This window comes from Ornithorhynchus anatinus, chromosome 10 (assembly GCF_004115215.2).
Source record: "Ornithorhynchus anatinus isolate Pmale09 chromosome 10, mOrnAna1.pri.v4, whole genome shotgun sequence".
NCBI classification, from domain to species: Eukaryota; Metazoa; Chordata; class Mammalia; order Monotremata; family Ornithorhynchidae; genus Ornithorhynchus; species Ornithorhynchus anatinus.
The window spans coordinates 41,791,384-41,816,090 of record NC_041737.1 but is presented as its reverse complement, the minus strand read 5'-3'; the positions used below and the strand labels follow the sequence as shown (position 1 = coordinate 41,816,090).

Sequence of the window (24,707 nt, the reverse complement as noted above, 5' to 3'; positions counted from 1 at the left end):
ACTGAGCCACGCTGATCGAGCGCGGACCCGGGAATCGGAAGGAGCTGGGCTCTATCCCCGGCTCTGCCGCCTGATTGCTGTGTGACCTTGGGCAAGTCACTTCATTTCTCTGTCCTTCGGTAATCTCATTTGTCAAATGGGGAGTAAGACTGTGAGCCCCACGTGGGACACGGACTGTGCCTAACCTGATCGACTTGTATTAAGCTAATACACTTAATACGGTGCACTTACCTGCATTTAATAGGTGCACGTGATACGGTGCCTGTAGTAAACACTTTACGAATACCATGGAAAACAAACACCCCAAACCGGGGAACTGTGATGCTCTGGAGCACTTTGCGTGTTGGTGGGACGGGCGCTCGTGGCACCCTAAGGAATTACCTTTGAGTCAGAAGAACTCTACGTGCGGAACGCGTGACATCGTCGTGTGACGGTGCGCGTCGGGCACGACCCGGGTGACGATAATGATAAATTGTGGTATTTGTTAAGCACGTACTGTATGCCGAGCAGAAAGCAGATCAGACGCGGTCCCTGTCCCACTTGGGGCTCCCGCTCTAAAGGGAAGGCGGAGTGTGTATTTAATCCCGATTTTACAGATGAGGAAACTGAGGCAAGTGACTTGCCCGTGGGCACACAGCAGGCAAGTGGCAGAGCCAGAACTAGGTCCCAGGTCTCCCAACTCCCAGTCTAGTGGGCTGTTCAAGAGGCCACAGTATTTCTTGCGAGTCTCCTTATCAGGTGTTCGTAAGTGCCTTCTGTGGCCACTCCATCCGCCACCGAGTTTTATAGTAAGGACTGAGAAGTTTGAGCCCCAAGTAACCACACACCTAGTTACCTGGGTAAACAGGCGGCAAGCCATTCAAATGTATCAAAAAGAGAAAAGCCAGCAGCTGCACTTTGATATCAAGAGGAGGGATGTACGGTTGTCGATGAATTAGTCAATGGTATTTACCGAGTGCTCACCGTGAGCAGAGTACTCTCTTAAAAGCCCGGGAGGGGACAGTACAAACGAGTTGGAAAAGAGGATTCCTGCCCACGAGGAGATTACGGTCCGCGGGGGTTGTCTCCGCGTATGATATTCTCAGAGCGATACGCCCTAGAGTTAGGCGGCAAAATGATAGTGTTCGATCGGCCCGGTTTCTTACGGTGAACCGTGGGGGAGGAGGTCGGTGAAATTCCGCGAGCGAGTGGTACTTGAGAGCAACAGGAGAGCTCAGATGGAGTGGATGGTTCTGAGAAGGGGAGGAGCTGGAGTTGAGGAATTGGGGGGCTTACACAGAAAACCCTGCAGCTTCACTGTAATAATGATAATGTTGGCATTTGTTAAGCGCTTACTCTGGGCCGAGCCCTGTTCTAAGCGCTGGGGGAGATACAGGGTCATCAGGTTGTCCCACTTGAGGCTCACCGTTAATCCCCATTTTACAGATGAGGGAACTGAGGCCCAGAGAAGTGAAGTGACCGGCCCACCGTCACACGGCTGCCAAGTGGCAGAGCTGGGAGTCGAACCCATGACCTCTGCCTCCCGAACCCACGCTCTTTCCACTGAGCCACGCTGCTTCTCTCCTCATCATCATCGTATCTGTGGTATTTGTCAAGCGCTTAACTGTGTGCCAGGCGCTGTACGAAGTGCTGGGGTGGATACGAGCAAGTTGAATTGGAACCCGGTACCGTCCCACATGGGGCTAACATCTTAATCCCCGTTTTACAGATGTGGTAACTGAGGCACAGAGAAGTTAAATGACTTGCCCAAGATCGCACGGCGGACAGGCGTCTGAGACGGGATCAGACGTCGGGTCCTTCTGACTCCCAGGCCCGTACTCTATCCCCTAGAAGCCATGCCGCTTCTAGCGGGAGTGGTACGGGAGAGGTGTGATCGGACCAGAGTGTTCAAATCGCCACTACCTGAGGATCAGCGCAGACTTCTGCCCGCCCTCCGGCCGTCCCACGTTTGGGGCTGGAAACATGAGAGGAATCACATTTTTTCCCAAGTCTCCCTTGCCACGCAGCTGCTACGGTCTTTTCGAAAAGCCAGAACAGAAATTCGACAGGTGCGTGCTTTTCTCTGCCGTTGACCAAAGCCAGATTGGGGGAATTTTCTTTCTTTGGTTCTTTTTTTCTCTTACATTTCTCCCAAAGTATTTGCATTTTGTATAAAGCGGCGCGGCTCAGTGGAGAGAGCACGGGCTTTGGAGTCAGAGGTCATGGGTTCGAATCCCGGCTCCGCCGCTCGGCAGCTGTGTGACTGTGGGCAAGTCACTTCACTTCTCGGTGCCTCGGTTCCCTCATCTGTGAAATGGGGATTAAGACTGTGAGCCCCACGTGGGACGACCTGATGACCCTGTGTCTACCCCGGCGCTTAGAACAGCGCTCGGCACATAGTGAGCGCTTAACAAATGCCAACATCATCATTATTATTATTATTATTATTAAAGCAAAGTGTCCTCCAGCCAAATAACCCCTTCTTTTAACCTTTCCTCAGTTCTTACTTTTCAAATTTGAAATCACCTCTAGACTGTAAGCTCGTCTTTAGACGCTAAGCTCGTCTCTAGCCTGTAAGTTTGTTATGGACAGGGAACGTGACTGCTAATTCTGCTGTATTATACTCTCCCAAGAGTTTGGTACAGTGATCCGCCCGTAGTAAGCGCTCAATAAATACCACTGGTTGCTTAGTTTCCTGTCATAGCCGCCATCCTCTTATCACCAAAGACCCTGAAAACAGGGAAGGTGGGGTTGGGGGAAAAGAGACCTTTGTGATGTTGTGAAATAAAGAGATAAGTAAATGAATAACTACATGTATCCTCCGTGAAGCTTTACGGGACCGTTCTCTTAAACAGTAGACAGAACTATGTAATCACAATTCTTGCGGATTTTTTTCCCCTTTACACCAAATCTGAAGCCGGTTTTCCCAAAAAGCATGATTTCGCTGATTTCGCCAGTGTTCTGGCCCTGTTTCAGATGCACCCTTGAAAACCTGTCATCTCCTATGCATTCTAGGGTGCGGAACAGTTTTTGTGTGTGTACGTGTGGGTGCGCCTGGGCTCACATATGGTATTTTACCAATACTCACTCTATCCCAAGCACAATAAATACTAGGTACAAGGATAAGTCGATAAGACACAGTCTCTGTCCCACTTGCGGCTCGTTGTCTAACGGGGAGGGAGAACAGGTATCGAATCCCCATTTTACAGACGAGGAATTGAAGGCACAGAGAAGCTAACTGTCTTGCCTGCGGTCACGGAGCAGGCAAGTGGCAGAACCATAATTAGAACCCAGATCTCCTGACTCCCAGGCCCGGGCTCTTCCCACTGGGCTGATTTCCAATATAAGCCTGCTCGTATTGGTTTAAGCGTGACCTGATTTAAGCAAACAAGACTAACCAAGTCATTTGGACCCAGAGATATCGTGATTTATGATTCTAAATTCTATGGGTCTGTAGTAATGTAGTTCTTATCTTTGGAATGAGCCTTGTCGTTTGTTATTGTTTTCTAGAACAGAAATTACAAGAAAAGGCAGCTGACAGAAGTAGCCTATTATGGATTTATAGTTTCATTTATTTGGTGTTAGATAGACATAGGGCCTCACCGAACACCAATAAACTAGCGACTGGAATGATTGGAAATAGTCCTGCCTTTGGATTAAAGACTCGACTCAATAAATACACAAAAGACTCGTTGCTGTTGAGATCTACTTTCCAAAATGCAGTAAAATACTATACTCTTTAGAAGTTCCCACTTTAAAAAGTTGCCCACGGGAAGTGTTCCCATTCCCAGATCCTGTCTGTAGGGCTGTGATCTTTCTTACTTAAAATAGCTGTGGCAGTGGGTTCACTTGAAAAGGCTTAAACGGGGTTTTACTAAAGTACCTGAAAATTAGGTGTCTCTCATAATTTCCCAACATTGCGTTGGCTATCGGACCTAATAGTTCAGTCAGCCTGAAAATTAGGTGTTTTTCATGATTTCCCAACATCGCGTTGGCTATCTGACCTAATATTTCAGTCAGTGATAGGAAGCAGCACTTTATATAGGTTGTTTCTTCACCTGCTAAAAATGAGTCTGGTTGTTGAAGAGTGGAGTCAGATCCAGCTGATGGCTCTCAATGGGCCGAGAAAATGGAAGGCTGATGGCTCTCAGTTCGCATCGCCCCACTAGCCCTGGAAAAGGGATTAGTGCCTCATAGCACCAGTTCCCCTCCCAACATTGCCAGGGCTCCAATTGGCCATACAGTGGCACCAGTGGAGGTAAGAATGGAAGTCAGTGGAGGATCATCAAGTCTGATAATCACCGGGGAATGCTGAGGGGGGCAGGGATAATTACTCTCCCCGCTTTTAAAGCCTTAACGAAGGCCCATCTCCTCCTAGAGACCTTCCCTGACTAAGCTCTCATTTCCTCTTCTCCCGCTCCCTTCTGTATCCCCTTAATTTACACTCCTCAGCCCCACATCACTTATGTAACATATCTGAAATGTATTTATTAATAATAATGATAATAATGTTGGTATTTATGTGCAGAGCACCGTTCTAAGCGCCGGGGTAGACACAGGGGAATCAGGTCGTCCCACGTGGGGCTCACAGTCTTAATCCCCATTTTACAGATGAGGGAACTGAGGCACAGAGAAGTGAAGTGACTTGCCCACAGTCACACAGCTGCCAAGTGGCCGAGCGGGGATTCGAACCCACGACCTCTGACTCCAAAGCCCGTGCTCTTTCCACTGGGCCACGCTGCTTCTTCTTCTCATTTATTTAACGTGACTGTCTGTCCCCCCCTCTAGACTGTACGCCTAGACTTTAGGCAGGGAATGTGTCTGTTATGTTGTTATACTGTACTCTCCCAAGCGCTTAGTAGAGTGCTCTGCGCTCAGTAAACACTCAGTAAATGCGATTGATTGACTGACTGATTGATTGATTGACCTGGGGGAATTTTTTCTTCCTCCCAGTGTCTACAGCGTCTCTAATTAAGGGCAGAAGAATTTCATTCCTGTGGAAAAGCTGAGTAGAGAGGACCTCTTGGAAGTCATCCTGGTGTAGGTGCTCTTAACTCACAAGTCTTTGCAGTCTTCAATGCAACCTTCAGCGCAGTCCTCAGTGCGGCGTCGGCGACCCCTCCGATTAAGGCCCGACCGCAGCCTTCAGTGCGACCCTAAATGCAACCCACCGAAGATCAAATAACCTGAACAATCCACCTCTCTTCTGACCTTGCCTTGACCCATAACCTCAGGTTCAGAGACAGTTCCTGGGGGAACAGCTGGCCATTTTGCTGACTCCTATTGGTGCACCCCTGGGCCAGGATCCACGGCCTTTTGGGAGCTCTGGGCTTTCGAACTGCACTTTCGAGAGAGCGGGTTGTGGCCAGGGCAGTTTCCTGATTCCAAGGAGAGGACACGGAAAAAGGCTCCCGAGGTTTAACACTTCTCGGATGATCTCACAGAATAGCATTTAAGGAAATTGAATATAAATGAAATAGACTTTGAAAGATTAGGTTTCCCATGTATCGTTCGGGGGCGTGAAAAAAGCATAATTGGAAAAATATGCCGTGGATCTCAACGGACCCCAAAGATTCGAAAAACAAAAAGGATTGGAAACAAGACCCCAGTTGGGTATCTTCAAGAACGATCCCGTGGGTATTTTGCAGTTCTTAAAAAAAAAAAAATACATCATCGCCAGCAGATTTCCCGCTATGAGATTGCAAAGATTTGCAGAGGATCATTTAATCCACGTTCTAGCGGGGCGATTAATCAGTGAGAACATTTTCCCCGAGAGTCGAAAGATCCCTCTCAAAAGGGAATTGGAGTGAGATATACTTGCCTTGGTGCATTTCAGAAATGAAATATCTCATCTCTCGACTCCTCACGCCGTGCCCGTGAAAATAGGCCCCCGCCTGATTTCTTTCTTCTGTGACGTGCATTGGATTCTCATTCCCCCCCTCCGTGGTCCAGGGACCCCTGTCTCCCCAAGACTGTGAGTGAGATGCTACCTCCGCATTCCTCGGGAGCTCTCTACATCCACAGGCACCCAAGACCTTTGTCATTACCGACCTGGGTAAGGCCGCGGTTCTCACAGGGGTGATAAGAGCCTGGGATTTATGGTGTGTTGGTTACCCTTCGTGACAGTCGGTCTTATGGACACCAGTAGAGCCAAAATACTGATATACCTCACTGAATTGTTTTCAATCACTTTTTATTCCGCTATTTGATCTCACCAATCTTTTGTCACCTGCCAGGATATATGCCTCTGAAATCATTTAGCTGGGTCCTAAGTATTTCACGATTCACTTCTGAGTCGAACTGAATGAAAACAGAATATGAGAGGAGATCCAGTTCGATCAGATGACCGGGATTTTTCGAAGATCATAAGGTGAAGACCACAAATGAATCTTTGCGTTCCGACCCCCTCCGGTGAGGCAAATTAGAAAGGTCAAAGAGCAATCAAAATGAGAGGGTCCATTTTTCTCTCTTTGCCGTTATTCCCGTTTGTCTACCACCCCCCTATTACTCTGCTTGCAGCCGGCCACTTACTCCAACATCCCCCACTTTGGCATCTGGAAAGACGGCATCCGTGGCAAGCCTGGTGGACCGATCAATAATTGGTATTTAGTAAGTGCTTAATGGGTGCACAGCGTTATACTGAGCACTCGGGAGAGGCCGTTATTACTACATAGCTGGTAATAATACTTACGGTATCTGTTAAATGCTTACTATGTGCCGGGCACCGTTCTAAGCACTGAAGTAGAGGCCAGATAGTCGGGTTGGACACAGTCCCCGTCTCACCTAGGGATCCCAGTCTTAATCCCCATTTTACAGATGAGGGAACTGAGGCCCAGAGAAGATGAGTGACTTGCCGAAGGTCACACGGCAGACGAGTGGTAAAGCCGGGATTACCATGACCTTCTGATTTCCCAGGCTTGTGATCTGCCCACTAGATCATCCTGCTTCTCCCCGGAGTTTATGATCCAGTGTGATGCAGGAAATGCGTGAGTGGCTGGCTGGGTTAGGACTCCACCCCAGGAGAAAGGAAATAAAACCGATTTCAGTCGGTTATTTCCCCGACCCCGCGTCCCGGGAATCGATGTGGAAAGAACGTGGCAGTGCTGTCATGTGAGACACGAACCACAGCCCCTCAGAGTAGGTGTCTGAGGGCGTACGCTCACCTCGGTTATTCCATTTGGCCAAGATGAGGCCCTGGAGAAGTTTCTGCTTTGATGTCCCTTCTATTGCCTTCCCTCTTCAGGAATTCCTCTGCTCTTCCACCTCTTATCCCTCACGTTGCTGGGGACTGCAGATAGTTCCTCATTCTTTAGGGCTAAAAAGGGGTGTCACCAGCCAATGGAGGTGAGGAGCAGAGACTTCCTGATCCTGATTTTAAGCTCCTTGAGGGTAGGGATCGTTTCTGCCAACTCTACTGTACTGTACTCTCCCAAGCACTCAGTACAGTGCTCTCGCACCCAGGGAGTGCTCATTAAATCTCACTGATGGACCGATCGATCTTCCCTTGACGGTGAGATCGTTGGGACTATTTGGCTACGAGACGGGGTGTCGCCCACAAGGGGTCCCTGGGGCATCTGCTATAATAGTAATCATAATTGCGATATCTGTTAAGCGCTTGCTATGTACCAAGCACTGTACTAAGCGCCAGGGTGGATATAAGGAAATTGGATTTGACACAGTCCCTGTCCTGTGTGGGGCTCTCAGTCTAAATCCCCATTTTACAGAGGAGGGATCTGAGGCAGAGAGAAATGAAGTGACTTGCCCGTGGTCACACAGCGGACACGTGGCAGAGCCAGGATCAGAACCCGTGCCCTTCTGACTCCCAGACCCATGCCCTATCCACTAGGCCATGCTGCAACGTCCCCGCGTGAGATATCATTCGCCGTGTGACAGTCGAACATTTAGTGTCAGTAGCTGTCGTCATCTGCTCCGTCCCAGCAGCCGCAGAATAGTAGCACGGGCTGGGACTTCCGTATCGGATAACGCAAGCACACGTATTCCAGCTGCCTTCTCTGTTCTTGCTCCCTATCTCTTCGTACAAAGTTTCTATCTTTCTCTCCTGAAATACGATTGCCTTAAAGCGAGGAGGAAAATGAAATGCATTTAAAAAAAAAAAACACAACCCATACAGTGTCTAATACCATTTTGAAAAACTGTGGTTCTGGAGATAATGAAAAGTTCATTCATTTGCCAGATTCCGAAGGAGAATCAGAAACTGATCAGAGTCACTTACTCTGGGTTTGGTGTGATGTTGGGGTTCTCATGGAAACCGTCCTTTCTTTTTGAGTGGAAAAAAGAATCTCAAGGCAGTTTGAAGTTCGTCCCTTTTCTCCGATCGCATTTTGTATATTTATTTAATTAAATAGAAAATTAAATATAAACTAATAAATGTTTCTGTAATTACAACTGGACACTTAGGTGTGCCATTCGGCTCCTATTGCACGCACGTTCCCAGTTTAAAACATGAACTGAGAGAGAGAATCTCGGCGTTTGGCTTTAAAAACAATTCATCCAGTAGGCTGTGAAAGCAGACCTTTGCACTAGGGATATCACATCTGTGAACTTCTGGAGAGAAGGAAAAAGAGTCCCTTAGATGTTGTCTGCCCTGGACTTTTATAGACTGAAAAGCTGGCAAAGGCTAATGTGGACAGTTGTGGAAAGTGTGAAAGGGGTCAAAAATTCCAGAAATCTGATGTATGTCTGTTCTACATGGCCCGATTCCATATTATCTCCGCTTTCTGAAATGGTGCCTCATTTCTTAAGAGCAGATTTGGAAAGCAAGTGTTCCTTATTAGTTACATCTCGTATTAACTCTTCCTCTCCACGGACTAGGAACTGCTTATTGAAGATGTCGTATTTTATTTCATACCAGTCAGGGTTGTCATACCTGGCTCCTTTAAGTTTTGCCAATTTCTTTCTTACTTTAAAAGTCATTTCTATTTTGGCTCAATCATTCGTTGCAAGCCTATTAATAAAGGAGGTCGATATTTTAAAATAACTGAAAAGGTCTCACTCTCTCGGTTCAGGAACCAGTACGTTTCACATGGGTCACAAGCTCCGAACACTGAACAAATGCAAACAGCTGCCAAGTTATTGGTCCAACTTTCTGTTTACTCTTACAAAGCAGGAATTTTCAAGACACAGACATATGGCCATTACATCCTATGTGCATGTGAACCCAGATGAATTAAATCAGAAAAAATGTGCTGATTGAACACCACATTTCCAGCTTTATCCACTAAAGAAAGCCAGGAAATTTTTTAAAAAAATAACAAGGACTCCACATATCTGTGCACGGTTTCCCATTAGACATGCATCAATTTGTGTTTATGCAACATTTCTCTCTCCAAAGCAAGAGTAGATACATTCTAGATGTTTCTAACGACCTGCCGATGATTTGGGAAGAGAGGGGTTATTATCTGTTATCATCTGCTTTTTACCATATAGAGAATCTGTGACTTATTCAATCCTCAAATAGAATCCTACTACTTTAATACAAAAGTCAGCCCCTTCCCACAGAACACTCCACTTCTCAGTAGTATATTAAAAAAAAGTGATGACTTTTTTTCAGTTTTCAAGACATGCAATCCTTTCTCTTCCTAAAATAGTGAGAATTTTTGAGTTATTTGAAATACATTTCTCATGCTTCATTTCCTATTAAAAAACAAACCCAAGACTCTTGATTTTGGGGTTTGAGATGGTCTGAAGGTCACGGCGTACTAGTCCTCCGTGATGTTGAACTCAAGAATCAGGAGCTGGTGGGTTCTGAGCAGCAATTCTGTAGTGGTACAAACAGGGCAACCCTCAACAATCTTCCACACTGCTGATCCTTTCTCGACCTAAGGACATGTCTTCCTGTGTCAACCCTTTTATCCTTAGCCATTTCCCCGAGAATAGAGCGGGTGGATAATAATGATCGTGGCATTTCTTAAACGCTAAACTCTGGGGCCCATAAGAACAATCAGGTTGAACCTAATCTCTGTTCCGCATGCGGCTTGCAGTCTAACTAGAAGCCGGATCAGATATTCCATCCCCAGGTTACAGATAAAGAAACCCAGCACAGAAAAGTTAAGCGACTTCCCCAAGTACACCAACCAGGCAATGGGGTAGAATCCGGGTCCTCTGACTCTCGGGTCTGTGCTCTTTCCTCTAGACTACAGTTGGATCTCTATGGTACACAAACGACGTTAGTCGCAAAGTAAAAGATCCTTGACCTGTCAAGTGCCTAAGAGCCTAAATGTTTCCAGTATTATTTTCAGTAAGCCGAGAGAATAGTGCATAATCCATACTTTTCATATATACTATATACAGTCATTCCTGCTACACTGCAGCAGCGGCAATTTATGAAAACCTTCATGTTAACCAAAAAGTGGGCTGTGTCAGCCACTGTTTTGTTAAGCAAGGGATCAGGAGGAAAATGGTTCCCAAAAATTGAAGCAGGACACTGCGGAGTTAGCGATGGCTGGTTTTCTGTCTCTGAGTAGACTGCATTGTGTTTACACTTAAGGAACACTCCATCAGTTCAGTGGCATTGTGTCGAAGAGTCATTTTCATTGCTTTAATTCTCCGTTTCCAGCGTACGTATGGAAACAGTAGACGCTAAATATTACCAATTAGTTTCCTTCACAGCGCTAGCGAACAGATGCAGCGTCTGTGACCCGGAAAAAAATTGCAAAGCCGTTGAAGGCACCGAAGCATAGCATCACGGCCAGTCCGCGGTCACATTACGGCGGTAGCGTCTTCTGACCCGTCCGATCCAAATTACCCACCAAGAGGTGGCATTTAGACCGTTTGAAATCCATTTGTTTAAACTCATGCAAACTGGGAATTTGGGACTGAGGAACAGTGACTCTTGTGTCTTCTGATGGGTTCATAAGTCTGCCTGAATGACAACTGAATGTGTCTGTTTATTGTCATACGTGCTCTCTCAACCGCTTAGTCTAGCGTTTTGCACGTAGTAAACGCTCAATTAAATGTGATCGAATGAACGAATGAATGAACTGCCGTCTGGGGATGATGGGAGGGAGCACTGTAGCATCCCAGTCTCCTTGGCACCGGCCCTCTAGGATTGTGGGGATGGACGTGAGGCTTCCTAGAGGTAGCGGGATCTCAGGGAGATGGAAATGGGGCTGGAAAAACCTGAATCCATAACTGAGGATCAAGGGAACGGCATCGTATCTCCAGGGTATCTCTGAGCTTCTCCGGAGAAGCATTCATTCATTCATTCCATGGTATTTACTGAGCGCTTACTATGTGCAGAGCACTGTACTAAGCGCTTGGAATGTACAAATCGGTAACAGATCGAGACAGTCCTTGCCCATTGACGGGCTTACGGTCTAATCGGGGGAGACGGGTAGACGAGAACAATGGCAATAAATAGAATCACGGGGAAGAACATCTCATTAAAACAATAGCAAATAACAGCAAATAGCAAATTAAAGCAATAGCAAACAATAGCAACAGCAAATAGCAAATAATAGCAAATAGCAGCGTGACCTAGTGGAGAGAGCATGGGCCTGGGAGTCAAAAGGACGTGGGTTCTAGTCCTGGCTCTGCCATTTGTCTGCTCTTTGACCTTGGGCAAGTCATTTCATTTCTCCCTGCTTCAGTCTCCCCATCTGTAAAATGGAGATTAAGACTATGAGCCCCACGCGGGACAGGGACCGGGGTCAACGCAATACGCTTATATCCACCCCAGCGCTTAAAATGGTGCTAGACACCGAGTAACAAATGCCACAGATACTAGTTTCATTATACTATTATCTTCAAGGGTAGGTTCTAAGGCATGACTGAAACATGGGGTTATCCAAGTTTGGAGTCAGAAAGAGCCGGGTTCTAATCCTCGCTCTGCCATTTGTCGGCTCTTTGACCTTGGGCAAGTCATTTCACTTCTCTCTGCCTCAGTTACCTCATCTGTAAAATGGGGATAAAGACTGTGAGGCCTGTGTGGGTCAGGGACTGTGTCCAACCTGATTTGCTTGTAACCATCCCCGTGCTCAGTACAGTGTCAGGCACGCAGTAAGCCCTTAACAAATGCCACAGATATTAGTTTTATTATGATTATCACCTCCAACGGTGGGATCTGGGATATGACTAAAATATGGGGTTATCCAAGCAGTGCACCTGTGACCATTCATCCTGTTTTTTAGCAGATAGTTTGGTATTAGGCTGCCTGTCCTCTGCCCAGTATTGATGTCTTTTTATGTTCAGAATTTTTATTTGAAGTACCAGCCTCCTTGTAGGCGGGGAATGTGTCCGCTTGTTGTTGTATCGCGCTCTTCCAAGTGCTCAGTACAGTGATCTGCACACAGTAAGCGCTCAGTAAATACGACTGAATGAATGAATCAATGTGTCACACAGCTCGGGAGTGTCTGCGTTCACCGAAACCTGGGAAGGGAATGCCATCGTCGTGCAATGACTCTAGAAAGGTCTCTTTGGAGAAATGCAGTAGGGTTGGTTGACAGTGATCATTTTGACAATTGTTAAGGGCTTGCTATGTGCCAGGCGCTGGACTAAGTTCCGGGACACTTATCGCAGAATCAAATTGGCCTTAGTACCTGTCCCACGTGGGGCTCACAACTTAAGAGGGAGGGATAACAGATCTTTAATTTCCACTTTACAGATGAACAAACTGAGGTCCCAGGTCCCCCAGCAAGCCACCGGTGAAGCTGAGACTAGACGCCGGGACTCCTTTCTCTCAGTTTCCGCACTCTTATCTGTGCTAGGCCCCGATGAGGACTGGGATGGACTTTTGCAGAGTGGATTTCATGGCGTTCTCATGTTATCAATCTATCAGTGGTATTCACTGAGTGCTTATTATTTACAGAGCACTGTACCGAGAGCCTGGGAGAGTACGATACAAGAATAAACAGTAACATTCCCTGCCCGAAACAAGCTTACAGGCTAGAGAACCACATCACCTTCTCTTACCCTGGACTTGATGCCTCTACGCCGTGTTGTTCCTTATTCTTCAAGTGATCTTCCATTCCATTTCTCCTTTCTGGCTTCAGAGCTCTGCTCCGACTCACATTCTTCGTAAAACCTTTTATAGCGAATGAAATGAGCCACGGTGTCCCTCTTGGCTATCACACACCTGTATGCAAAGTAATTAGGTTTATGCGATACCTGCCTACCTCTTTACAATATTCCGGCGCCTTAATAATAATGTTGGCATTGGTTAAGCGCTTACTACGTGCAGAGCACTGTTCTAAGCGCTGGGGCGGGTACAGGGTCATCAGGTTGTCCCACGTGAGGCTCACAGTTAATCCCCATTTTACAGCTGAGGTCACTGAGGCCCCCGAGAAGTGAAGTGACTCGCCCACAGTCACACAGCTGACAAGTGGCAGAGCCGGGAGTCGAACCCATGACCTCCGACTCCCAAGCCCGGGCTCTTTCCACTGAGCCACGCTGCCTTATCCATAATGATATTCAATAGCTTTTTCTTGTGGTACTTTTTAAGCGCTTACTATGTGCCAGTCACTGTTCTAAGCTCTGGGGTAGCTACAGGGCCATCAGGTTGGACACAGTTCACGTCCCACGTGAGTCTCACAGTCTTAATCCTCATTTTACAGATGAAGTAACTGAGGCACAAAGAAGTTAGATGACTCGCCCGAGGTCACACAGCAGACAGGACTAGAACCCAGGTCCTTCTGCCTCCCAGGCCCGTGTTCTATCCCTAGGCCACTTTGCTTCGTATCGCTGGATACTGAAAGTTGAGGGCAGGGACTGTATTTTTCTTACTGAATTTACTCTCCCAAGCATTTAGCACAGTACTCTGCTCTCAATAGGCATTCAATAAATACTATAGATTGATCGAGTGACTGATTAAAAATGCAGATGTCCATTTTCGTCATAGTTCTCTTTCATAAACTTCCTTTTTATCTTTCCGTTCTATCTTCCTGGCTTTCTGTTTAGCGGTGCCATTGACTTCAGGATTGGTAAATCTCCCGTGTCAAGGTGGACTTTTGCAAGGCAGGGAAGTTTTTAATACCATCGTCAGTGACGTGTACTGAGCACTTACTACGTGCAGAGCGCTGTACAAAGCACTGGGGAGAGCACAGCGCAACCGAGTTGGCTGACTCGTTCCCTGCCTACGACGAGCCTACAGTCCGCCCAACCCTCGATGGATGAATTATAACTAAGAGACCCCGTGCGGCCTAGTTTTACAATTACTCCAACTTGAAAATGTGACTTTTTTAGGTCAGATCTGATCATCTACGTTTCCCGACTTAGGGTTTCGTTTCGCGTAGGTTGTAGCGGGCAACAGTTTCTGTCCTGAGGAGACCCCAGTCACATACTCCGGGGCACAGCTAACGCTTACGGCCTACAGTTCAAAGGAAGCGAATCGAGCACCCTAAAAACATTTTCCAGATTCAGTGGATCCTTCTCTACATTAAGGGCATGATCCATGGATCAGTGCAGTTAGGAGTTCAAAGGCTCTTGCCTTGCAAGGGAACGAGTACCTTGGTTACCCATTAAATCTGTCTTTGTAAATAAAAGCATCTCTTTGATGCTGTGAAGAGAGAGGCCAGGATGCTATTCATAGTAGAGCAATGAAAGAAGAAGAGGCTGCACGAATGAAGGATGCCATAGTTTATATAAAGCATTTCAACAACGTTGACCTGAGGCAGAAGTCTTCTTAGAAAAAAAACAACAACTGGGGACTCCGTAACTTCATCTTGCGCATTTGGAGTTAAAAATGTCGTCTGTGAAGTGACTGAAAGTACAGTAGTCAAAATCAGGGGGAAAGAATAGAAAATTGGGTTGGTAAAGCGCCTACAGTGTAGTCTACGTTTCTAGTTATATGATCGATTCAGTCAATTGTATCTATTGAGCGCTTACTGCGAGCAAAGCACTCTACTAAGCAGTTGGGACTGTACAATACCACAACACGCACACTCCCTTCCCACAAGGAGCTTTATAATCGTTGCTACGAAATTACAAAGATCATTAAATGTGATCAATCATAAAATCGTTGTATCTGTTAAATACTAGACCGCGCACCGGGGTCGGATACAAGATAATCAGGTCCCACATGAGGCTCACGGTCTAAGTGGAAGGGAGAACAGATATTGAATCCCCCTTTTCCATATGAGGGAACTGAGGGGTTAAGTGACTCGTCCAAGGTCACACAGCCATCAAGGGGTGGAGCTGGGAGCAGAACCCAGGTCTTTCCACTAAGCCAAGCTGCTGCCGCTTTTATAGTTTAACATTTTTGCCGTCTTAGATCATCCTCTCAAAACAACTCTTCTCTCGGAGACTCGCCGTTTAAGTTGTTGTGGCTGTCGCTGTGGGCACAGTTTAAGGAGGAGGGAGAACAGGTCATCTATCCCCATTTAACAGTTGAGGAAACTGAGGCACAGGGAAGTTAAGGGAATTGCCTAAGGTCACACAGCAAGCCCTTGGCAGAACTGGGATTCGAACCCAGATCCTTCTGACTCTCAGGCCCGTACTCTCTCCACTGGGTCATGCTCTCTTCAGGAGTTGAGTTTCAGTGGATTCACAGTTGTGATCTGGAAGAGGTAAGAAGCCCCCCACCTCGTGGCTCAGTGGAAAGAGGCCGGGCTTTGGAGTCAGAGGTCATGGGTTCGAATCCCGGCTCTGCCACCTGGCAGCTGTGTGACTGTGGGCGAGCCACTTAACTTCTCTGCGCCTCAGTTACCTCATCTGTAAAATGGGGATTAAGACCGTGAGCCCCACGTGGGACAACCTGATTCTACCCCGTGGCTACCCCGGCGCTTAGCACAGTGCTCTGCACATAGTAAGCGCTTAACAAATACCAACATTATTACCAGGTCTGCAGAACACTTATCTTGGTGATGTAACTGGAGAAAGGGATGAGGGATGAGGTCGTCCCGTGACCCAGATTCACCATCACAAATGGAAACCTGAGAGATGGGGAAAGATGCCACCTTGGGCTTTGACTGCGAGCTCGTTTGGGCGGGGACTCTGTTTACTGTCGTAGTGGACTCTCCCAAATTCTTAGTACAGTGCTTCTCACAGAGTAAGCGCTCATTAAATGTCATTAGCCGAATGACAGTCGCTTGCCGTCCCGGACCCTTGCCGAGTAGATCTTGATCTGCGCTAAATTCATCTGCATCCAGGCTGATGGTAATAACGATACGGATGTGTGTCAAACATTATTAATAATGATAATAGGATTTATTAAGAATTTACTATGTCAAGGGATAATAATAATAATAGTAATGAGCTATTAAGCACTTACTATGTGCCAGGCACTATTCTAAGCACTGGGGAAGATACAAGATAATCAGGTCAGATACAGTCCCTATCCCACAAAGTGCTCACAGCCTAATTCAGAGGGAGAACGGGTATTGAATCCCCATTTTACAGATCGGATAACTGGGGCTCAGAGAATTTAAGTGACTTGCCCCAAGATACACTGGGTTCTATTCCTGCTCCACCCGCTTGTCTGCTGCGTGACCTTGGGCAAGTCACTTCATTTCTCTGGGCCTCGGTCTTCTCATCTGCAAAATGAGGATTCAATACCAGTTTCCCCTCCTACTTGGATGGCGACGCCTAGGTGGGACGGGGACCGCGCCCAACCCGATTAAGTCGCATCCACTTAGAGCAGCGCTTGGCACATAGTAAGCGCTTAACAAGGATCGTAATGCTAATAGTCATCCCAGGCCTGTTCTCTTTCCGCTCAGTCACGCCGCTTCTCACCAGGCCAGGAAGGGATGAGGCCTTGTGGGCTGAAACAGCCGTCTGAGAGGTCCGAGGCCCTTTGCAGATGAATCTCCCTGTCAGTAGGATCAACACAGAACACTGAGGAGACTTCTGTTGATGAGGGAGGGTGTCTGTCTGAGGGAAGAGACCATAACCTCCACCCCCACAACCCCAAACTAACCATATGCTCCACCCATGTGTGTCCTATTGGAAAGGAGAGAGGAAAAACCCACTTTTAAATGCTTAGAGTTCTTCCAAGATGCATGGCATGGAAAAACCCACATGTCAGCCGGGTGACTTTGGGCAACTTCTCGGTGCCTCAGTTACCTCATCTGTAAAATGGGGATGAAGACCGTGAGCCTCACGTGGGACAGCCCGATTCCCCTGTAAATCTACCCCGGCATTTAGAACAGTGCTCTGCACATAGCAAGCGCTTAACAAACACCAACGTTATTATCATAATGAAGACAGATCAGATAGGGGTAGAGTGTAAGGGCACACGGTAGGCTTCAATAGTCAGTCTGTATTTGGAAAGGGAGAAGAGGAAATCTGACGGAGAGCGGCGTTTTAAACTTGGGGGAGACACGTGCCCTTATTCAGAGCATCAGAGGAAAGATCTGGGGAGACGGAGAAGAATCCGAGGGAGACCGAATCTTTCTCATTGAATCCCCTATTCAAATCCACTCCTTTCGGTGCGGCCTTTCTCAAGTTAAAGACCCCTTCTAGATTGATTGCCGAGATGAGATCTAATGGATTACAAGAAAAGCGACAGCAGATGTAGTCAGGGAAAAATATTGAAACCTAACACCCTGCACTCCTTTGGCAGCACTCTTTCTGAAGGGATGAGCTCGTTTTCCCTATTCACTTTATTCCTCCAGGAAACCACCTCTTTCTAAAACGGGCTGGGCTTATTTGGTTCTCAGGAGCCAGATTCTCCTAGGAGTCTCCTTGCTCCCTTCCCCTTTACAGCCGATAGACCACCGCTCCCCTCCCCTTCAGAGCCTTAAGAAAGGCACGTCTCCTGTAGACTGTGAGCTCGGTGTGGGCAGGAACGTCTCCGTCTGTTATTATACTGTACTCTCCCAAGTGCTTAATACAGTGCCCTGCACACGGCAAGTGCTCAGTAAATATGGTTGAATGGATGAATCTCCTCCAAGAGACCTTCCTTGACTAAATCCTCCTTTCTCCTTCTCCCATTCAGCCTCGGCGCTTACGTACATATCTCTAATTTATGTATTCATATCGATTTCTGTGTCCCCTTCTGGACTGCAAGCTCCTCGTGGACAGGAAACCTTTCTACGAACTCTGTCGTACTCTCCCGGGCATTTAGTATAGTGCTCAGCGTGCAATAAGAGCTCAATAAATACCTCATCGATTCGTTGATTAACTAATAGACCTGAGACGCATTCTGAGAGGAAGGTGGTCGCCAGTGCTTTTTTTTTTTAATGGTATTCGTTGAGCACTAAGTGCCAGTCACTGAGCGCTTAGTACAGTGCTCTGAACACAGCAAGCGCTCAATAAATATGATTGAATGAATGAATGTACTAAGAGCTGTACCTTATATCTAATCAGATTGGACATAGTCCATGTCCCACATGCGGCTCACAGTCTCAATCCCCATTTTACTGAGGCACAGAGAAGTTAAGTGACTTGCGCTAAGGTCACAGAGCAAGCGTTCGGCAGAGCCAGTTCCTCCGACTCCCGGGCCCGTGCCCTTTCCACCGGACCGCACTGCTTCCCTTGCGTCTTTGGGATCTCATGACACTGTGCACGTGCACCAGAGATGCCTGAGAAGCAGCGTGGCCTAGTGAATAGAGCATGGGCCCGGAAGCCACAAGGACCTGGGTTTGAGTCCTAGCTCTGACACTTGCCTGCTGCGTGACCTTAGTCAAGTCATTTCACTTCTCCTTGCCTCAGTTACCTCATCAGTACAATGGGGATTAAGACTTGGAGCCCCAAGTGGGACAGGGACTGTGTCCAACCTGATTAGCTTGTACCTACCTCAGAGTTAGAACAGTGTCTGGAACATAGTGAGGGCTTAAAGAAATAGCAGAAAAGAAAAAAGAGGGCTGAATGGATTTAGCCTCCCCCAGCTCTGACCTTCTGTTTTCCCGGCAGACCATTCCGGCCGGACGAAACCTCCCGCTATCCTGCAGCCTCGCCTCTGCTGCTCTCCGTTGCTGCCGGCCCCAAGGAAGCTCGAGCCACACTAAGCAGGAACACCAGGCCGGAGGATTCCGGATAGGCGGTGGCCGTGGCGACGACGGCTCACAATTGTCAGCAGCCCTGCTCTGGAACCGGGAATGACATTTTGCCCACTGTGGTCTCCTCAGCCAGCGTGGGGTCTTGATGGATCCATGACCCCTGGACCGTTTTCCCCACCCACCTCCGCGCTACGGACCAGCTCTGCTCTGGTGTTCTCAGTGAGTCTGGGAGAAAGACGAACTAGCCTGTTAGCTCCTTAGTGTCTCATCACCAACAAACTCACTTTCGCAATCTGAGGCCCAGCAGTTCGAGTTCCACGTATACGGGGCTGTTAAAGACGGCGCCCTGAGCGGTGAGATTTTTCTGTGTGTGCGTGTTTGGTTCTCTCCCGCTAGTCTGTAAACTCTGTGAGGGCAGGGATCGATGTTTCTCCACTCGGTTGTACTCTTCCAAACAGTACGGTGAGGCACAGAGAAGTTAAGTGGCTTGCCTAAGGTCACAGAGCAGACAGGTGTTGGAACTGGGATTAGAAACCAGGTCCTTCTGCCCCTCAGGCTCATGCTTTAATAATAATAATAACAATGTTGGTATTTGTTAAGCGCTTACTATGTGCAGAGCACTGTTCTAAGCGCTGGGGTAGACCCAGGGGAATCAGGTTGTCCCACGTGGGGCTCACGGTCTTCATCCCCATTTTACACATGAGGTAACTGAGGCCCAGAGAAGTGAAGTGACTCGCCCACAGTCACACAGCTGCCAAGTGGCAGAGCGGGGATTCGAACCCATGACCTCTGACTCCAAAGCCCGTGCTCTTCCCACGGGGCCATTCTGCCTCTAGGGTTTAAACCTACATCTCCAACCAGATTACTGAAACAATTCGTGCTTAGACATACATCATAAAATGTATTTTGGAAAAAAAGAGATTAAAACATTAAAAATTTGTATTCGGTGTGCATCTTTCTTCACCATCTCGAACCATTCTAAGTATCAATAGCGGTACTTGTTAAGCACTTGATATGTGGCAAGCGCTGTCCTAAGTATTGGGAAAGGCGTAAGATAATCAGGGAGGACGCGGTCCCCGTCCTCCATCGGGTTCGCGGCCCGAGGAGTAGGGAGAACGGGTATTGAATCCCTATTCAACAGGTGAAGAAGCTGAGGGCCAGAGAGGTGCAGTGACCTAGCCAAGGTCACACAGCGGGTAAGGGGCAGTGCCGGTACAACCCAGGTGCTCTGACTACCAGGCCTGGGCCATGTCCTGAGCGGATAGAGCACGGGCCTAGGAGTCAGAAGGTCATGGGTTCTAATCCCAGCTCTGCCACTTGTCTGCTGTGTGACCTTAGTCACTTCGATTCTCTGTGCCTCAGTTACCTCATCTGTAAAATGGGGAATAAGAGTGTGAGCCCTATTCAGGACAGGCGCCGCGTCCCTATCCGCCCCCGGTGCTTAGTACGGTGCCTGGCACATAGTAAGCACTCGACAGATACCGTGATCATCATTATCATCATCATCGTCATCGTCCTCCAAGTGAGGACCGATCAGCAGAGACAGACACCCAGGCTGCCCTGGGCCTCGTAGCTGAGACGAACAACGTAAACTGACCCAGGCTGAGGAGGCTGAGGAGGGAGATGATCAAACAGCGGCAGGCCGAGGGGATTAATGAAAATTCCCAACAGAAGCAGCTGCTTCCAAGGCCGTTCTCTCTCCTGCCCCAGTTCAGGCTGGGAGAAGAGGCTCTCTTCCCGACAGATGGGGTTGTCTTCTTCTCTCTGATCTGGTGGTGCACAGTGTGTGTGTGCGGGGATTGGGGTGGGGGGGGGGGGGACAGAGACGGCAAGGGAAACCTACTGAGAAACCCGAACCAGAAGCGGCTGCCGATTCCTCCGACCAAACCTCCTGGAGTCAGTGAAATGCTTCTATTTGGTGGGTGAAAACTCTGTAAGTGTCCTTGGGCTTAATTACTTTAATCATTTATTTTAATCGATAGGACACTTGACTAATGCAGGAATACATTTTACAGCTGGACCCCCCCCCCCCATCTTGATCAGGGCAGAAGATAGGACATTCTGGAGAAAATAGATCTCCAGAGTCGCTATGAATCGGAAACGGCTGGACGGCATTTGATAGTACCTCACCTTGAATGGTTAAATCATTTTGAATAGATCTGAAACCTCAGTTCATAGCATGTAACTGCTAACTACAGTCACCATTTGGCAATTCAAGTGCACTGATGATCTGGAAAGGATTGCTGAAAGGTTTTCTATTAGTTATTGCCTTTTTATTTTTCAATATTCATTAGTTATTGTCATTAGCCATTTCTCACAGTCACCAACAAACAGACATTCATATTCCTGGGCTCCCCTGCAATGGGAAAATACACTAAAAAACCCCTAATTTTGTTGGTGGTGGTGCTTCCAGAAAGTTAATTTCCTAGGGAACCAACCATAATCGAGATGACCAGAGAACAATAGATGTCCCCATAAAACTTTCTAGGTAAATAGGTTTCTGTTTCTCCGATAGTCCGGACAAGGGTCTAGAGGGGTTTTTTTCTCCTCTGTAACTCAAAGAGATGAAAATCTCAAACATCCCCAGGAGGATGGCATTGTTAAAGTGGTCAGTTAGAAAACAAGTTCAGCCAGTTTCAAAGAAAGGCCCCGTTCCTTTAATGGAAAGTCAATATTTTCATTAGTGCCGAGTGGAAAAAGAAAGTTTCATGTGACACATCAATATTCTGTAACTCATTCTCATGTGAAAGTTTTTAAAACTGGGAGAGGGAAAGCCATCTAAAGAAACTGGAATAGCAATCACTTTTTTCTATATTAGCTGTCTTTAGTTGTCTCACTCATTCATTCGATAGTATTTATTGAGCGCTTATTATGTGCAGAGCACTGTATTAAGCGCTTGGAATGTACAAATATGTATGTTGCTCCAGGAACACGGGTGAGAAAAGAAAATCCTAGCGTATAAAGAATCCCCGAAGTTCTTCAACACATAATGTCAATCCCTAAGGTTAATAAAGTCAGAGGATCAATCTTGTTGCTGCTGAACTGCCCTTTGGGTTGTAGGATAAAACACTGACGTAAAAAACGAACACCTTCATGTTGATATGTGAAGGAACAAAAATCATTCATTCCCCAGTTTACTTTTGATCTATTCGTTGGCAATTTTGTTTTCAAACTAAGAACTAAGACCGAGGCAATCAATGGGGTGCAACGCATCTTTTATGTATTAGTTCGCTGAGTGCACCTGAATACACTTCCTGGAGCCTTCATCCAGGATGCGTTTGACTAATGATTAATTTTTAGGGAAATAAAAGTCCAGACCCCTTTACCAAAGACTTGTGTGCTTCATGTCAGGTGAAAGGTACGATAAACCTGGAGTTCCTTTGGAAATAACTGAAGAAATCGCAAGTGAAAGTGTGGAAAAAAGCTGCTCACTGTGAACGCCAAATACAATTCAAGCATATGACACCCCGCAGTGTGGTGTATCCACTGTTTAAACATTTCGGAAACTACGCTGCGTAACCAGTCGAAATTGCTGGTCTGCATTCTAGGCAATCGTGGCTCTCTGCTCCCGGATTTGCCCTTGCCTCTTCTCCGGATTTCTACTCCTCCTCCTCCTCGGCCAGACGCTCCCTCTAAGATTCGGCTTAGCTGCTCTACTCATTCCATTTGCCCTGCTGGCTTCAAGCTCTCAGACGCTGGTCCCTCCTTACCTCCTGGTTTCTTTCTCTTCTTCCCACTGTTCTTCCTCCTTTTTCTCTTCTTGCGTGATCCTCCTTTGCGCCTGTCTATCTCATCCCCCCGCCCCGATCTGCCAACCGCCAGTGCGGTATGGAGGCAATTATGCGACACGGGGTAGACTAACGAGAAAGGGCACAGGACTGGAAATCAGAGATCCCGGTTCTATTCTGACTCCGCACACAACGCGGTATAATAATAATGACGATGATGTTGGTATTTGTTAAGCGCTTACTATATGCAGAACACTGTTCTAAGCGCTGGGGTAGACCCAGGGTCATCAGGTTTTCCCTCGTGAGGCTCACAGTCTCAATCCCCATTTCACAGCTGAGGTCACTGAGGCCCAGAGAAGTGCAGTGACTTGCCCACAGTCACACAGCTGACAGGTGGCAGAGCTGGAATTCGAACCCATGACCTCTGACTCCCAAGCCCGGGCTCTTTCCGCTGAGCCACACTGCTTCTCTTCTGTATGACCTCGGGCACGATACCCAACTTATCTGGGTCCCAGTTTCCTAGTCTGTAGAGTAGAACTAGTACATTGTTCAAAAATCGGTGGGCCTAGTGGAAAGAGTATGGACCTGGGAGATACAGGATCTGGGTTTTATTCTGGGCTCTGCCGCTTTCCTGCTGCGTGACCTTGGGCAAATTACTTGACCTTTCTGTGCCTCCATTTCCTCATTTATTAAATGGGGTTAAAATACTTGGTCTCCCTCTTACTTAGGCTGAAAGTTCCTTTGGGACAGAGACTGTGTGGGACCTATAATCCTGTATCTTTTTCTATGGTATTTGTTAAGTGCTAGGCACCGTACCGAGTGCTGTGGTAGAAACAAGCTAATCAGGTAGGATACAGTCCATGTCCCACCTGGGGCTCACAGTCTTAATCCCCATTTTACAGATGAAATAACGGAGGCACAGAGAAGGTAAGTGACTTGCTCAAGGTCACAGAGCAGACAAGTGATGAAGCTGGGATTGGAACTCAGGTCCTTCTGACTCCCAGATCTGTGTTTTATGCACTAGGCCAAGCTACCTCTCTATCTCAGTGCTATGCCCCAGTTCTGACTCTCCCCAGTGCTTAGCACAGTGCTTGGCATACGATAAGTACTTAACGAATACCATGGTTATTATTAGAAGGTGCAAAATAAATGCTTTGATAGTGAAGTGGGTAGGATCATTTTCTTATTGTTGTCTGGACGGTGGCGGTTATTTCCTTTCGGTAGTCTGCTGGGCGACCTTGAGCAAGTCACTTAGCTACTTTGTGCCTCAGTTATCTCATCTGTAAAATGGGCGTCAAATCCTACTTTCTCCTACTTAGACTGCGAGCCCCATGTGGGACAAGGAATGTGTCCAACCTGATTAACCCGTATCTGCCCCGGGGCTTAAGACAGTTCTTCGGCACATAGCAAGCACTTAGCAAATATTATTATCATTATTTCCAAAATTATGATATTATCACCCTCCAGTCATCTAATTTTCCAAGGTGCTCTCATAAATTCTGGATGCTACACAAAATCAGTGGGAAATCAGCAAAATGTGAAAATGAATTTAAAAAAAAGCCCTCCACCCGATTACGAAGGGACCTATCCGGGAAAATTTAAACCTAATATAAAGTGGTATTTGGTCCCATTCGTTTGAGGGAAAATTCTTGATTTGTTTTCATTATTTTTATATGAGTAAAATTTCTCTAATGGGGGTAATTATGGCAGGAGCCTAATTAACTGCTTATGCAGTCTGCACTCGATCGTTCTGAACCAATTCTTCCGTTGTAACAAGTCCGTTCGATTCACTTCGTGGCATTTTAGATGCTTTCGATTTGTTTTTCTAGGTGACTCATTCCATCTGAAGGTGAATCAGCTGGTTTCACAGGGCTGAGATGAATGAAATGTGTGAATGGTTCGAAACCGAAAGAACCGTTATCTCGGTCCAGAAAAATCCCAACGTAACCTCGGGGGAACAACTGGCGTTGCTGCCGGCACCCTTAGCAGGAGTCTACACGTTTACACGTTCGCATCGACCGATACGTCGACCACTTAAATGGATGGGTCATTTGGGCTGAGTTTCAGTTCACAGAAGAGGTTATACCTTTTTGCATGCCACATGTAC

The 24,707-nt window shown here is 47.1% G+C and overlaps 2 long non-coding RNA genes across 2 annotated transcripts; one reads left to right on the top strand and one right to left on the bottom strand.

Moving 5' to 3' along the window:
* Positions 1 to 1,714: 1,714 nt before the first annotated feature.
* LOC103170913 lies at positions 1,715 to 24,702 on the top strand. The gene is made up of 4 exons (XR_005660491.1): positions 1,715 to 2,048; positions 4,933 to 6,034; positions 18,787 to 19,225; positions 24,430 to 24,702. It is a non-coding gene; the product is annotated as an uncharacterized LOC103170913 (long non-coding RNA).
* LOC103170914 lies at positions 9,455 to 18,891 on the bottom strand. The gene is made up of 3 exons (XR_486479.4): positions 18,769 to 18,891; positions 12,910 to 13,072; positions 9,455 to 9,757 (listed from the first exon to the last, which is right to left on the bottom strand). It is a non-coding gene; the product is annotated as an uncharacterized LOC103170914 (long non-coding RNA).
* Positions 24,703 to 24,707: the final 5 nt, after the last annotated feature.